This window comes from Protopterus annectens, chromosome 3.part0, assembly GCF_019279795.1.
Source record: "Protopterus annectens isolate FY-2018-M chromosome 3.part0, PAN1.0, whole genome shotgun sequence".
Taxonomy (NCBI): Eukaryota; Metazoa; Chordata; order Ceratodontiformes; family Protopteridae; genus Protopterus; species Protopterus annectens.
In genome coordinates this window covers 1,381,146,498-1,381,162,105 of record NC_056731.1, presented here as the reverse complement: position 1 = coordinate 1,381,162,105, position 15,608 = coordinate 1,381,146,498, and the positions used below count along the sequence as shown (strand labels likewise).

The following is a 15,608-nucleotide window of genomic DNA, read 5'->3' as shown; positions in this document are numbered from 1 at the left end:
TCAAGTGGTCCTGATACGTCATGCTTAAGACTGTTCAGGAGGTAACCAGGAATGTTGTCAGGACCCATGGAGGTGGTGTTCACTAAAGGTGAGTGCTGCCAGCACTGGTCCCTGCTTTTACCTGGAGGAAGTATGTTTGGTGGAGCTGAGGGAGTGAGGGGTTAAGTTTGTGCTGAATTTATCAGCCAGTAGATTTGCTATGTCACCCTGATCAGTGTAGGTGATGCTGTTCATTCATCACCTGTTCAGCACACTGTTGTGTGTTACTCTAAGGTTCTGGACATAGCTGAAGATGGCCCTCTGACTGTCCTTAGCCTGCGAGGCTTTCCTGGCATCATAGTTGACCTTGTTGGACTTACTTAGACCTCTTGGTTTCTTGATTAATTTTATAAGAGAATTGATTTTGGCCATGAGTTTTCTTCTTTAATTACATACCCTGTTTAGGTGAGAATTCCACCAGTGGGGTTTGTTTTTAGTGTTTGTTTTGGGTTTGTTTCTGGTGGGTACAGCAGCCTCTATGCAACCATTCACATATTTATATAGTGACACTGCAAATAATTCTGCATAGGTAGCTGTGGTCTCAGGGTTGGGGGAAGCTATGAATTTTGACAAACTGTCACTTAATTGGATGCAATTTGCCTTTTAATAGTTCCTTTCTTTTTACGGTTTTAGCTAGATTTCCTGGGACCGATTTTTACTTCAAATGACAGAGCTGTGGTGGGGGGGGGGGGGGGTGCAAGGCTCTTACATTTTATTTTGGTGAGTACCAGATTGAGTATGTTTGATTCTCTGGTTGGAGCGTGCACTATCTGTTCCAGGGTGTTTATTCTAATGAAGTCCAAGAAGCACTATGCCTGTGAGTTTGAAGTAGTGTACATTTCCCACTCTACAGAGGGGTAATTCAAGTAATCCATGAATAGGATGTTTGGTTGGATTGTGAGTGCCTCTAGTGGGTTTAGGTAAGATATGTGAGACTCTAGGGGCATAGATGGTGACGTGTAGCTAGCTGTGATACTGTGAGGGACCTTACATATGATGACTTTTATGTGGATGAGTGCCATGGGATCATCCTGTGTAACCAACCTGGAGGTATGTTTGTTGCTAATGTAGATTGAGATCTCTCCACCTTTGGCACTAGTCCGTGCTGTTGTTGAGCTAAATACGTGGCAGGCACAGTAATCTAGCACTTCCAGAGTATTTTCTATGGCTTAGCACCAAGTCTTAGTCACAGCACAGATGTCTCCATTCTCCAGAGTGAGGAGGGCTTGAAAGTTGTGGAGTTTTTTTGTTTAGAGTCTGAGCACTGAGCAGTAACACCTTAAGGTTGCTTGGGGTTTTTTCACTATGTTGGTAGTTTTATCTTTTTGGCATTGTTTAAAGAAGGCTCTAAGGGTGTGGATAAAGTTTTAGCCAATATCTAAAAGCCTAGGGGGGACAAGTGCAACCCATCCTTGGCAAAGCAACATGGTCTTTTGACCATGTTCTCCCATGATGACAGATATTGTATCCCCCTAGGTGACACCAGAAACTAAGCCAATTATTAAAATCAATCATTTTATGTTCATACCGTGGGATCATCCTTGGTGAAGGTAGAATGCTGTTCATATCAAGGCTCATACCCATCTATGACATGTTCTAAGAGATCTATTATGTCTCTTTTCATATGGTCCGGAAAGGTATGCCTCAAGTAATTTACACTCCCATGCACTATGATAGAATCATATTGGTACGTGGGTTGCAGTAGTTTGATATTGCAGATCCTGGCTCCAGGTGGCAACTAACCTTTATTTCTCCTTGTCTAACCTGGTGAGTAGGCTCTCTGTGTGTCACACATGGAGTCCACAGTGACAAGAGTATTAGGTAAAGTGTATGCTTGCCTTATGTGCTTTGCACTTGGGGCACCATTAGGTGCAGGCTTATGTTAGATGTTTGGTGTTGCTTTTGGTGTGTGTTTTAGTGATTGCAGTGGAGCAGTGTTGCCATTAGATGGCTTTAGAGGTCTTTGAGATTTGGGGAGGTTTCTTTTAATCCCTTTAGCATAAGATAATCTGTGTATGTGTGTGATGAGCAGTATGTGTGAGGGATGTAGTGTGGGTGGATTCCTGACAACCTCATTTGTATGCAAGATTTTTGCCTGTAAGGAAGTTGTGTATTTATTTTTCTCATATACAGTGTTATTTTTTAATGATTATCTCTGAGAACACAAGACATTTGGTACATTGCCATAGGATGCCCAAATCTATGAAGCTAGCCACAGAGACATTTGGAAATTGCATTGGTTGTTAAGGATTAAGGATTGTGTTTTAACAGGGGTCTCCTAGGGCAGTTTCAGGGGTTAAAGGTAAGATGTTGTATAATACTAGGCTATGCTATTCGATGCTTAAACTAGCTGCTCTAAGCTTATTTCCACACAATGCCACACCGTTTAATGGGTTTCAGATCTAATCCTGACTTTTTAGGTAAATTTTACTGTCTGTGTATTTGCTACTATAGAGGGGACCGCTAACTGCCCTTGCCCAGTGGGTAGCAACATGCAGCAAAAAAAAGCATGAAAACTGATTCCTATGCCCTCAAGTCAATAACTAACCAAACTTTGAGCTTCCTAGAGTGCTTCCCAACTCAGAGAGACCAGGTAAACACCTTCTGACGCAAGATGTCTGATCCTGGAATTTCTTAATGTAAAAACACAGTTAAAGCAGCTCTGAAGTGCAGATAAAACAAAAAAAAAATGACCACCAGACAATTAAGTCTCTAGTTAGTTCACCCTTCTGCAAAGAATATGGAGGCACACAGAGTGCAGATAATCAAGAAAATATTCTTATCTTAGCTAGGATGGCTGTGAATGCAGTTGAAACACTAGGAAAGCATTGCAATGTTCTGTGTAAGTGGACAAAGAGCCTTGCAACTTGCCTGCTTTATAGTAGAGAAAAAAGCTTTTAAACTGACACATATACCCTCTTGCCAATAAAGAACTACAATTGAGCTTTCTCCAGTGCTTCCTAATTCAGAGAGCCCAGGTAAACACCTTCTGTCACAAGATGTCTGACCCTGGAATCTCATAATGTAAAAACACAGCAAAAGCAGCTCTCAACTGCAGATTAAACAACTAGAAGTGCTTCCCAACTCAGAGAGGCCCAGATAAAACGTTCTGACACAAGATACCTGGAATTTCTTAATGTAAAAGCAGAGCAAAAGCAGCTCTTATGTGCAGATTAAACAACAAACAATTATGTCTCTGACTAATTCACCCTTCTGCCAAGAGAAGTGGAGTCACACAGAAAAGCCAGCAAACAAAAAGTGACTACTTTTGCCACAAAGTTGAATAAAAGCTTTAAATTTAGTGTGAAGCTCTGGAAAGGAAATACTTTCCCTTTCTCTGTCTTTTGTAATTTTGATATTTAGGGCATTCAGTATTCTGTGTGTTCGAACTTCTTTATGCTGGTTTTTAATCATGACATTAAGAACATTCTATCATATAGAGGATGACCCTGTTATGTGATGTATCATAAAGATGTGTCATGTCAAAAGGTAATATAATCAAGCTGTTTGCTGTTTCAAGTGTCCAGCTGTGTTCTGAATGAGACAGATGTGCATCTCAGCTTGTCTTAACATGTTTAAGGCATTTTCATCCATTAAATGTGAGACAATCACATAATATTTTATGGATAGGGCTGCCACAATGAGGTACTGTCTTCCCAAGTGCACTGCGGTTGTCTGTGTATAGACTGACCTGATTTTTACTGGACTGAATTTAACTATCTCGACTTGAGAATATCATGGATGATATTTTTCTGTATTTTACCTACTATGGGATGACCCTAGGTCTACATGGTTGGTAAAGGATCTCAAGCTCCAGTGATTTACCATGTTGTCTAATCACTATAGATTATAGGGAAGTTTTCAGGTTTGTTAGAAGATGCCTTGATTTCCCCTATACATAAAAAGCAGTTATTTGATAAGTGTAACTTAGAAAACTACTGACTATTCTCTAATGTTTTCCGATGACAGCACAGAGTAATTGAGAGGTGCACCAACAGCAGGTCAGATGAGCAGAGGGTGACCAGAAGGCCCCAGTTATTGAGAAAGTTGTGTATATCCAAATGCACTTTTACCTCACATCTCATGATATAGAAGGAATCGAGTACTATGAGCATGAAGACATTCATTTAACATACAGTAATATACATTATCAGATGCCATGGAGAGATAATGGTGGATCATGAGCAAATAAAATTATCCATCATTTACCATGAGGAGTCACAAAATATACATAAAAGGGCAGTCTTATGGAGTCTGTAATCTGATTAACTCATTTTTGTGCCCTCTCGTACTACACTCATACTATCTTGCTGTACACTGTCGACTTATATGTCCTACTGACTTACATAAAAAACAATGTTTCTGTTACCTTATTTAATGTAAAAAACAGTTGTTACTCATGACAAATGTCCAGTTTTCTAAATGAAGCAGTTTATCATCTTTTCTTTTAATAAAACAAAGCATTTCCAATCCACATCCCAGCTTTACATCCAGCATCTGCCATTTGTTAACTATTTCACAGAGCTTCAACAGTTCTTTTATAATGCCATTTCCACTTAATCATTTCTTCTCAAAATCAGTTATTTAATACTCTTGTTAATAGTAAAGATATAAGCAGAAAACGACTTCCAAGGAACTGCATTCTGTTTTTCTTCAAACACTCTCAGCATACTTTAAAGTTGCAGAAGACCAAAAACTGATATGTAGATTCCGAGCTGGTGTATTAGCACTCATAAGTCTTTAATATCTTCATCCATAGACATCCTAGTCTGCTTATAGAATAAGTGCATGCCTATTTGGGGTGGGGTTTACATTCTCATCCAAGAAAGACCAGGGGGAGAAACTCCACACCTTTCTTCTCCGATGCTTTACTTTGTAACTCCAACTGCAAATGTTATTCCATATTGCATGTCTTTTTTTCTCTGTCTTAATCTGACCTCCTTCAGACACTTCCTGGATCACATGCTTACTGCTGGAGTATGCACAGATTTCTTTTTGACAAAGGTTTAATCCCACACCATGATTATACCATGCAGTAAGGAAACAGGGTTTTCAAAAAGCTTTTCAGGCCATGCAGCAACCAAATCCTCAACCTTCTCACATATACTAACCCCAGGGACAGACCTAACTAACTTCTCATCTTCCTCCTATGATCCTGTACAATATTGACATTTCCAGTACTAAAGCAGATAAGCCAAGGTTCTGTTAGACTGTGTATTATTGTAAGCATTCTTAAGATCTTCACACTCGATTTTCTTGCAAAAATAGCTGCTGTTCATCAGAAGTGGACCAAGTACCTTGTCTTGTTTCCATAAGAGGATTAAAGTTATGAGTTATTAACAAGCTGTTTCCTGTAGTCTAGGGTTTCATTCCCTCAACTTCCATTTGTTGACTGTATGATTTTAAGCAAGTCACTTAGACAGTGTTCTGGGGCAACTGGAAAATTGGGATAAGCTCAGTAATGGTGTTCTGGACTGCATACTTAGTATGTATGACAATTCAAACAGCGATTCCTTCTGAAGAAGAAATGGAGAATTCCTCTGATGTTCTGAAAAAAACTTCCTCTAGGCTATATAAATGCCAACCCATACTGAACCAGTCCAGTCAACAGAAAGCAAATGAATAAAACAGCACACTTTTGTATAAAGGTATGTGAATGTTTACTTCACCATACTGTGCACATATACATTTCATATACAGTGCAATTATTTTGTGACCATCATGGGATTCTGCATGGATTTCAGAGTAAAGATTGTTCAAGGAGACATTTAGCTATGTTATATATATATATATATGTCAGTAAGCCTGTAGTGTTAGACCAAGGTTCAGACTGCCTTGAAGTACGTAACACAACTGGGTGGCATTTGTTCACAGATGCATTGGTGCTCTGTTCTTTGCATTCTACTACATCGGCTAAGTTAGTATGTGTTGTATTCATGCCTGAGCTGCATTAGTGCAGCTTTTTGGTGCCATACATTGTGCAAGTACAGTTTTACAGTCAAACAAGTGATGCACTCAGATAAGCAGAACAAATATATTTGAGTATTACATTTGCAGCTGGCAGTCAGTGCAATCCACATGGTTGTCAATCAGTCTAAGAACCTTGCAGTATAAGCAGATTTGGAAATTCCGTGCTGAATATTATTATGAGGCATAATGTTGCAAGCTTAAGTGGATAATTGTAGGGATTTCTGAAGGATGTGTGCATTTAATAGTACAGATATTTACTCAGAAAATGTGGCTTAATGGTATTAAAGTGGCTCCCCATGTTGCAATCCTCTGTCACCTTAGTTTTTCTTCAGTATATCTTACGCTTGAGTTTGCTTCCATAGTAAAGGAAAATGTTGTCTGCAAACTATATAGCTGCTTATCTGTGCTGTCTCCACAGGAGGGTGCAGGTGTAGAACAAGATAAATGTGAATAGAAGATTTCAGAAGTTGGTTTATGAAACATCTGAAATGTTTTGTTGCGTTACTGAACATTTACTCTGATGATATCTTGAACATCGTTAAGAGTCTCGCATATTTATTTGTTTATGTAAAGCAAAGTAGATTAACTGAGTTCATAAGTATTTACTAGGATGTAGTCTAGGAAGCCATTATGGAGCCTAGACCAAATTCCCAATTGCTACAAAGCACTGTCTGGTTTAGTGACTTGCTTAGCATCACTCAGTAGGAAAATAATGGCTGAAATAATCAAACTCTATATGACAGAAAGTTGCTCGCTAATAGCTCATAATCTTAATCCTCTCCATTAACTGTCATTGGATATTCATTGTAAAATATCCAGTTTCTCATAATGTAAAAATATTGTTGGAATATGTAAAGATCATGCTGGAAATTAAATTCTACTTATTTCCTTTTTCAAAATTTTTATTGTTCTAGCTTGTAAAAGATGTGCAATGAGCTGTTGGGTTCATTGTCAAAGAACGTCTTTCACAAGAAGTAACTACTGCAATGTTAGATAATAGGGTATCACATAGCAACAGTTTTAATGGATCAGAAATTTGTCTTCTTGCCTGGATGATGGGAGAACCAGAAGAATATTCCTTTCTACAGTATTATAATGCATGTGTAATTCATGACAAAACATGCACACTATGCTGCAAAGTTGCCATGCCTTCAACAATACATTAATCCAATGCATATCTTCTCCATTTATTAGTTATTGTCCTGCAGGAAGGAATCATTTAATGCTCATAATACTGTTCACTGCTGCAGTAGCCTAAGCTATACTGGTTATATACTGCCAAGGATATAACAGCAAGCCAGCTTCCAAAGCTTCAGAGCAGCTTCCAAGCACACAAACTGTCAAGCAGCTCTTGCTGAGCTGACTAAAAAACAAGTTTGAGAGTGAAGCCCTTCTGAGCTTTACTGCTGCTGAAGAATATGTTCCTCTGAGATTTTAGAGGATTGACAGTCGGCTTGTGCTTTCCTTTGCTGAGCAGATACGTTTCCTTTGGGGAAAATTAACATTTTTTTTAATTTTTCCGATATTTTATTACTTTCCTCTTCAGGAAAATTATTTTAGAGCTAAGAATGTTGTGTTTTAAAGGACTGTCTCTAAACTGTAACATACTTTTAAACAGTGCACTTTGTTTTTTTTTTCTGTCATTTTAAAAGTAGTATAAAATAAGTGAAAGCATTTTTCTGTGTAGAAATTGTATTTATTTTTCATTTGTGGGGCTGTCATAGTGTTTTAAAGTGCTTTTTACTGTATTTGTTCTGTCGAAAAAGTAATTTTTGTGGAATGATAGTATTTACTGACAATTGCTGCTCATCTTCTCCAGGAAATTGGCACCATTTTGGCTTGAGCATAAAACAGACTACCAGTCCCGTGGTCAGTCCTTCTTCCATCCACAAAAAGAAAAAGTTAAGCAAACAGCATTTGCCACCACAGCAGACTAGCAATTTTCCTCAGCTACTGGTGGGTGACTTGGCTGTGTCCATTTGTTGTACCTCATACCACTCATTTTTTACCCTGAGCCCTCTGGTTTAGCACCTATCGCCACTATAGATCTGTGGCTGGCCACATCCTCTGCAATTATTGGTGTACCCACAGTGGGCAAGAGAGAACCACTCTTGTCAGACTTGGGAGAGGTAACAGGGAAGGTTTTCCTGTTGTGTCAGAATGCTATGCTCATTCTTGGGGAAACAGCTGTTGCCATTAATAACACAATTAGCACACTTTTTCCTGTCAAAAAGAAACAGAAAACCAAGCATGCATCTACTCCTCCTCAAATTTCTTGGGATAGCAGTAGTTTACTGGGTCTGACTCATGGTTTAATTTAGGCTTATTGCTCCTTGTAAACTAGTTTCTGGTTAAAGAAGGAAGGATTCTTCTATCACTGAAGAGATTCAAGATTCTGAATCTCAACAGGAAAATTGCAGTGATGGATAATTTTTTCCCCTCAGATTACTGATTAAGTCTCAGAAGAGAGCTCAGTGTCTGTGTCTCCCTGTGGTGGGTTTCTCTTTCTCTAAGACTGTTCCTAGAAAGTACCAGTGTTTTCAGTGGGAGAACACTGAGATTTCTCCGTCCCTCAGAAAATACTATGATTGTTACAGAAATATTTTTCAGAACCCACACCCCTTCCTCCTGTTCTGTCTGTTTAGAGGATGTGAGTCTTACTGCCTGCAATTTTCCCGATAATCAGCCAGCTGCCCCTAAAAAGGCAGATAGGATGTATAAAGTTCTTTACTCTTTTTAATGTTATACACTATTCCCAAACCTGACCCGGCAGCTATAGCTTTATTTGATCCCACTGCTGCTAAGCAGTTGTTGATTCCAGTCCTACTTTTTCTGATAAGGATGGGAAAATTATTGATAGGTATGGGGAAAGGTGTATACTTTTGCAAGTTTGATTTTCAACATTTTAAATTGTCAGGCTCATTTGTTAAAGTTTGTTCTGACAAACTTTGAAAGTATGAGGAATGATTTATCTGCAGTTTCTTCTTGTGAGGAAAAATCTGCTTTAAATAACAAGTTTCTTCTGTGGCACAGGTTACTTCTGCAGTGCGTGTATGGCTCTGTTGATACTTCTTCCAGGGATATGTCCATTGGTACTAATTCAAGGAGGTTTGCATGGCTGCATTTTCATTACCTCCCAGATGATGTTAAAAATGAGATTTTAAATTCCCCTTAGATTGAAATTTAGTGTTTGTCCCCTCTGTTACAGAGGTAATCAAAAACTGTGATAAAAGGGGCAAGCTGATCCAGAGAATCTCTTACAGTTTTTTAGCCCCCCCTTTTCCAAATTGTCCAAGTGATTTTCTACCTCCTCATCCAGTTTTGGCAAAAAACAGATTAAACAGTCTCAACAAAATTCAGGTAAACAGAAGCTTAAGAAAAAATGACAAGGGGGCTCCAAAAAGAAATGTTGATCCTCCCTAAATCAAGAACAGTCCAAGTCAGAATGACTATTATAGAGACCTTGTGATTCCCTCCTACCCTGTCCCCCTTTTTTCTTCCAGAAAGTCTGAATCTCCATTTTTCTCTTTGGCAACATATTGTTTCAGACAAATGGATTCTGAAAAATATTCATCGTGGTTACAGATTGCAGTGAGAGGAAATTCCTCCTTTCCAGAGGGTCATTCCTCATCCTCCAGGTTAGACTCTTTTGTTTCTACTTATTCTTCATCACATGCTTTCCCCAAGGAGTGATAGAATCAGTTCCTCCTTCCCAGGTAGAGATGTTTTTTTTATTCAAGGATGTTTCTTGTGCCAAAGAAAGAAAATGCTTGGAGACCAGTTCTGGATCTTTCTTTTCTAATCCTGTTTGTGATATTGCCCAAATTCAAAATCACTTTGCAACCTGTTATCTCTTCTTCCACTAGACTTAAAAGAGGCTTATTGTCACATCCCTATTTATCAAGACTTCGGACGTTTCGTAAGATTTTTGTGCGTCTGGATCACATTATCAGTTCTCTGCCTTCCCCTTTGGACTACTCACTGTACCAAGAGTGTTCACAAACTGTCTAGCTCCAATTATAACTCACTGCAGGCTACAGGGTGTCCACATTTTTCCATATCTAGACGACTTGCTTATTTTTGCATAGTTTTTTTCAGAGTGTCAGGAATCTTTCTCTTGGTTGAGAAATCTCTTACACATGCTGAGATTCCAAGAGAACATTCAAAAGTTTTTCTTGACTCCCTCACACAGGATTGTGTTCCTGAGATGTCAACCAGATACCTCTGTTCAAAAAGCTTTTCTTCCACAGGAAAATAGATCTTTAGTTAGATCTATTTCTAAGGTTTTCCACTGAGACTTTGACGACTGCGAGGGGGTACCTCATGATTTTGGGTCTCATGGAATCTATGATTCTCATTATACCCCTGACAAGGCTCCATATAAAAAAGATACAGTGGTATCTGAAATTTCTTTTGTCCTAACATTAACATCCTTTATCTTTTCAAATCTGAGTGCTGAGCTTTGTTAGAAAAAAAGTATTTTGGTGAAGATAACAGATATCATTGAATCCAGGTCTTGCCTTCTCCCTCCCTGCTCCAAAGCATTCAGTCATCCTAAACACTTATGACTTTGCTAGAGCAGTCATTTCAGAATAGCTAAAAGTGTGGGGAGGGGGGTGGAACACTAACAACAAATGCAAGCACATAAATGTCAAGGACATGTTTGCCCTGATCAAGGCACTCAGCTCCCTGTACCATCTTTGGTCCCTAGGACCTCTTCACGTGGTTACAGCAATACCACAGTTGTGTGGTAAATCAAGGAGTAATGGGGAACCAAGTCATACCTCCTTTGCTGTCTAACCATGTTAACTTGGGATATAGCTTCACAACACGATCTCACTGTACAGGTGTCCTACATTCTGTCAGAGCAAAATTGTGTGACAGACAAGCTGAGCATGACCAGGGCAGACTCTCACAAATAGAAACCAGACTGGGGGGGGGGGGTCTTCCAAGATTTGATCCATCTGTGAGGATTTCCTCAAGTAGACCTCTTTGTCTCCTGTTTGAACAATCAACTGACAAGATTCTGTTCCAGAAAGACAAATGCCTTTTCTTTTGTTTGGACAGGAATGTTCCTGTATGCGTTTCCACCCTCTCCACTAATATCCAAGGTACTTAGGAAGATTGAGAAGATATCTCCCAAGAACATTGTGGTGATTCCCTTCTGGACCTGGCAACCATGGTTCTCCCTTCTTTTGGAAATGGCCAGGGGCAATTACCACAAACTTCCTCACAGACTAGATCTACTCACACAAGATCAGAGATGTTTGATGCACCTAGACCCCAGTGAACTTCATTTGATTGCCTAGGTGATGGGATCTAAATTCCCTTTAGGCACCTATTTACTGAAGATATGCAGCAGGTACTAATGGAGGCAAGAAAACACGCTATTAGAAAATGATATATTATCAAATGGAACAGGTTTTCTAGTTGCTGCTAGCATAACCAACACCCATTAGGGCTAGTTGTTTTTTGGTTTTGCAATATTTGTATGAGCTGCTATCCTATGGCCTTTCTTATTCCTCTATCAAGGTTCATTTATTGGCCATTTCAGCATGTTTACCCATGGACACTGCTGTTTCATGGCAGTCTCATGTCAAAGTGTTTCTGAAAGAGGTTTTGCATAAGAGGCCTCAAAAAAAAAACTGATAGCGTTTCCTTGGGATATGAATTTGATGTTAGAGAAGCTAATGCTTGCTCCATTTAACCAGCTAATCTGACTGACTTGAGGTTCCTAACATGGAAAACAGTTTTACTGATTGCTCTGACCTCTGCAAGAAGTGTGTCTGAGTTGTAAGCTGTTATGGTGAATCAACCCTATTTCATTTTCCATAAGGACAAGGTTTCTTTGAAAACTGGAACAAACCAATTACGCGCAAGGTGGAACTAGTGCACGGTTCAAACCAAGAACATCCAAATAAACCAAAAACGAACCAGCACAAAGGAGAAAAGTGCCTAAATCTTAGTTTATTGTGGCAATATCTTAATCTACTTAATCCAAACCGGTTTCGGCTATATATCAAGCCTTCCTCAGTGCAGTAGAAATAAAAGTCATCTAGAAAGCACATCCTGGTTATTCCTTATATACCCAAGACTATTAAAGGTGTATACACCTCGAAACAATATATACACACATTTCACAAGTGAAAAGTATAAACTATAAAATAAAAATGTATGTATATCTGAAGAAATGAATCCATTAACTTAAACAAACTTCAAAATACATCAAATGATAGGCTGACACCAACTAACTCATTTGCTTCATTTAAACCAGGTTTGAATAAAGCTCCTAACCTGGCAATCCATGAGGATTCCATATTATTTAATCTGTCATGCCAGCCTGCTTTAAAATTTCTATGCATGTCAATTTTGTCAATAATAGTGAATTTAAATTGTGCAGTTTGCTGAATCATGGTATGTTTATATAGGGCATTGGAGATTTTATGATTTCTGATGGCGCTAAGGTGTCCACTTATCCGATGTCTGAGTGGTCTTGAAGTTTGGCCTACATAAAAAGAGAAACATGTGCATGTGGCCAAATAGATCACCCAATCAGTGCTGCAGTTACCAAAAATTTTTATCTGGTATACCCTAGAGGTATTGCAACTAGTAAATTCTTTGGTCTTAAAGATATGTCTGCATGCACTGCAATGACCACAAGGAAAACAGCCTATCAATGGATCACCAAATAGGGTTGTCTGAATCAGTGTGGGTGGATTATACCTTTTGTAATGTGTAAAATGGGAATGGATGGTTCTATCCCTACGATAAGAAAAAGCACATCTTTCAGGTAATATCTCATTCAAATGTTCATGAGCCCGCAAAATATCCCAATGATTATTAATGATGTCTCTAAACGAGGGTGTGTTACTGCCAAATGTAGTGACAAACCTGATGGGTTGAGATGTTATTGCTTTAGGTCTATTATGTGAATGTTTACATTGTAAAAGTTGTGATCTGGGCATCTCTTTAACCTGATTGATAGTTTGGGCAATGAGATGTCTATGATACCCTCTGCTTATCAATCTGTCAGTCAGATCTTGTTCACATTCTGAATGGGATTCTTGAGAAGAACAAATACGTTTCATATGTAAAAATTGAGATTTGGGGATGTTGTTAATGATGTGGCGGGAATGATTACTAGATGCATGCAAAAGTGTGTTATATTGTGGAAATTTCCTATGTACACGAGTTGCCAGCGTATGATCAGCCTGTCGAGAGACTAATACATCCAAAAAACTATTTCTTGGTGTTGTATATTTAGAGTAAACTGAATATCCCATATGTTGTTGTTCAAATATTTTACAAACTCATGTATTAAGGACAAATCACCCCACCACACCAACCAACAATCATCTAGGTATCCTTTCCAAATATCTAGTTCTTCCATATAAATATTGTTATGAGAATCATATATAAATTGTTCTTCAAAAAACCCCATGAACAAATCTGCATATATGGGAGCAAAAGATGCTCCCATAGCTGTGCCTCTTACTTGCCAATACGCTTGTCCTTCAAAATAAAAAATGTTCTTAGTCAACACATATTGAGTCAATTTGATTAAAAAGTTGTTAAATCCCAGAGTATATAGTTGGGATCTATCTAGCCAATATGCAATAGCTGATATACCAGCATCTTGTGGGATGCTGGTACAAAGGGAAGTGACGTCCAATGTACATAGCCACCAATCTGATTCCAGCTGTGTATCTTGAACAATATTTAGAAATTCTGTAGTATCTTGCAATCTGGATCTGACCATATGTAGTAATGGTTTTAAGTAATATGTGAGGAATGCTGATAATGGTTCAGTGAGGGATCCTCTGCCGGAAACAATAGGCCTACCAGGTGGGCATGTTGGATGTTTGTGGATCTTTGGAAGCAAGTATAGATACTGAGCGATGGGATCAAAAACTTTGAGTTGTTTGCATGTATGTTTGTCAATAACACCTTCCTCTGTGGCCAAATCCAAAAAGGAATCAATGTGTATTTTGAAATTGGGTGTTGGGTCCACCAGCATATGTATGTAAAACCGGTTATCAGACAATTGTTTATGGGCTTCCGCTTGGTACATCGACCAGTCCATTATTACAATGCCTCCCCCATTATCAGCTGGTGCAATGACTATGTTGTGATTGGAACTGAGTTCCTGTAGCGCTTATTGTTCTTGCAAAGTAAATTGTGTCTCATCGGCTGATAGCCTAAAGAAAAATGTAGATCTTTTGTAACACATTCTTTAAATATGGTTACATGCTTGTCCATGGGGGGGTTGAAAATCTGATTTCCCAAATTGGAACCCAGTAGATCTTTGAAACTCATCAGAATCTAAAAAAAAATATTTTAAGGTTAATCAATCTACAAAAATCATTTAATTCGTTGACCAATATGTGTTCAGGGACAAAAAGTGTCGGCACAAAATTTCGACTCTTATTAAGTAATTTATTGTGGACAGATGACAATTCAAATGAAGATATATTATGCACATTATTTATTGACTCACAATTTTCTGTAACAACAGTTGCAGACTGTGTGTACCTTTTCCTGTGTTTTCTACCACCTCTACATGTCCTGAATCTAAAGGGTCTATTGATTGTTTTCTTTTTGCCACTGGGGACTCCTGGTTGGAAGGGCAGTCATAATCTGTGGCAGAAGATGTATCATCTTCTGAGGTGCCACTTGTTGTTTGAGTATTTTTTCTTAATATAGACCTAGGCCTTTTTCTCCTATTATTAGTTTTGTTGCTAGAATCAAAAAATCAAACACTTTTCTGAGTGACAAAGGGTTTCCCCTTTTCATAGTCAGCCATATCACCTTTTAAATGGTATCCTACAAGGGTTATCTGCAGACAAAGACAACCTGGAAGTTTTTGGCTTAAATCTATCTGGTCTTATTGATCCCAATACCAACAGAGGGGATGCCAAATATCTTTGTGGCATATTGTTCCAAAAAATAACCAGAAATATGAGAACTCTAAGAGCCAACATCTGGCATCTCAAGTTATTTAAGGCATATAAACTGAAAAATATTACACCCCGGGGGTTAAGAATTCGTATTCAACCCCTAGTGGGTTTGATTGATCAACAGCTCTCTAAAGACCTGGCAGAAACCCAACATCAAGCTTCTATGCTATTTGTTGATACCCTTATTTCTTATTATGAGCGTATGATCAATTCACAGACTGTAGAAATTTATAACAATTGTCTAGAGGCTCAAGCTTTTGAGTCTGAAGACTTTTACAATAATCACCTAACAAATTTGGCCAAAGATTTAGTAATACTGGAGGAGTAACTAATCAAAAAGAAAACACATAAATTTCAACGTGATATGGCTGACTATAACAATATTTATATGGAAGAACTAGATATTTGGAGAAGATACCTAGATGATTGTTGGATGGTGTGGCGGGGTGATTTGACCTTAATACATGAGTTTGTAAAATATTTGAACAACAACACATGGGATATGCAGTTTACTCTAAATATACAACACCAAGAAATAGTTTTTTTGGATGTATTAGTCTCTCGACAGGCTGATCATACGCTGGCAAATCGTGTACATAGGAAATTTCCACAATATAACACACTTTTGCATGCATCTAGTTA

General features: G+C 38.4%; 1 protein-coding gene across 1 annotated transcript in view; it reads left to right on the top strand.

The window, feature by feature from the left end:
• The window catches only part of LRRC69 (leucine rich repeat containing 69), a 902,784-nt gene that overhangs the window by 685,062 nt on the left and 202,114 nt on the right, over nucleotides 1–15,608 (top strand). The gene's annotated exons all lie outside the window — the stretch shown is intronic.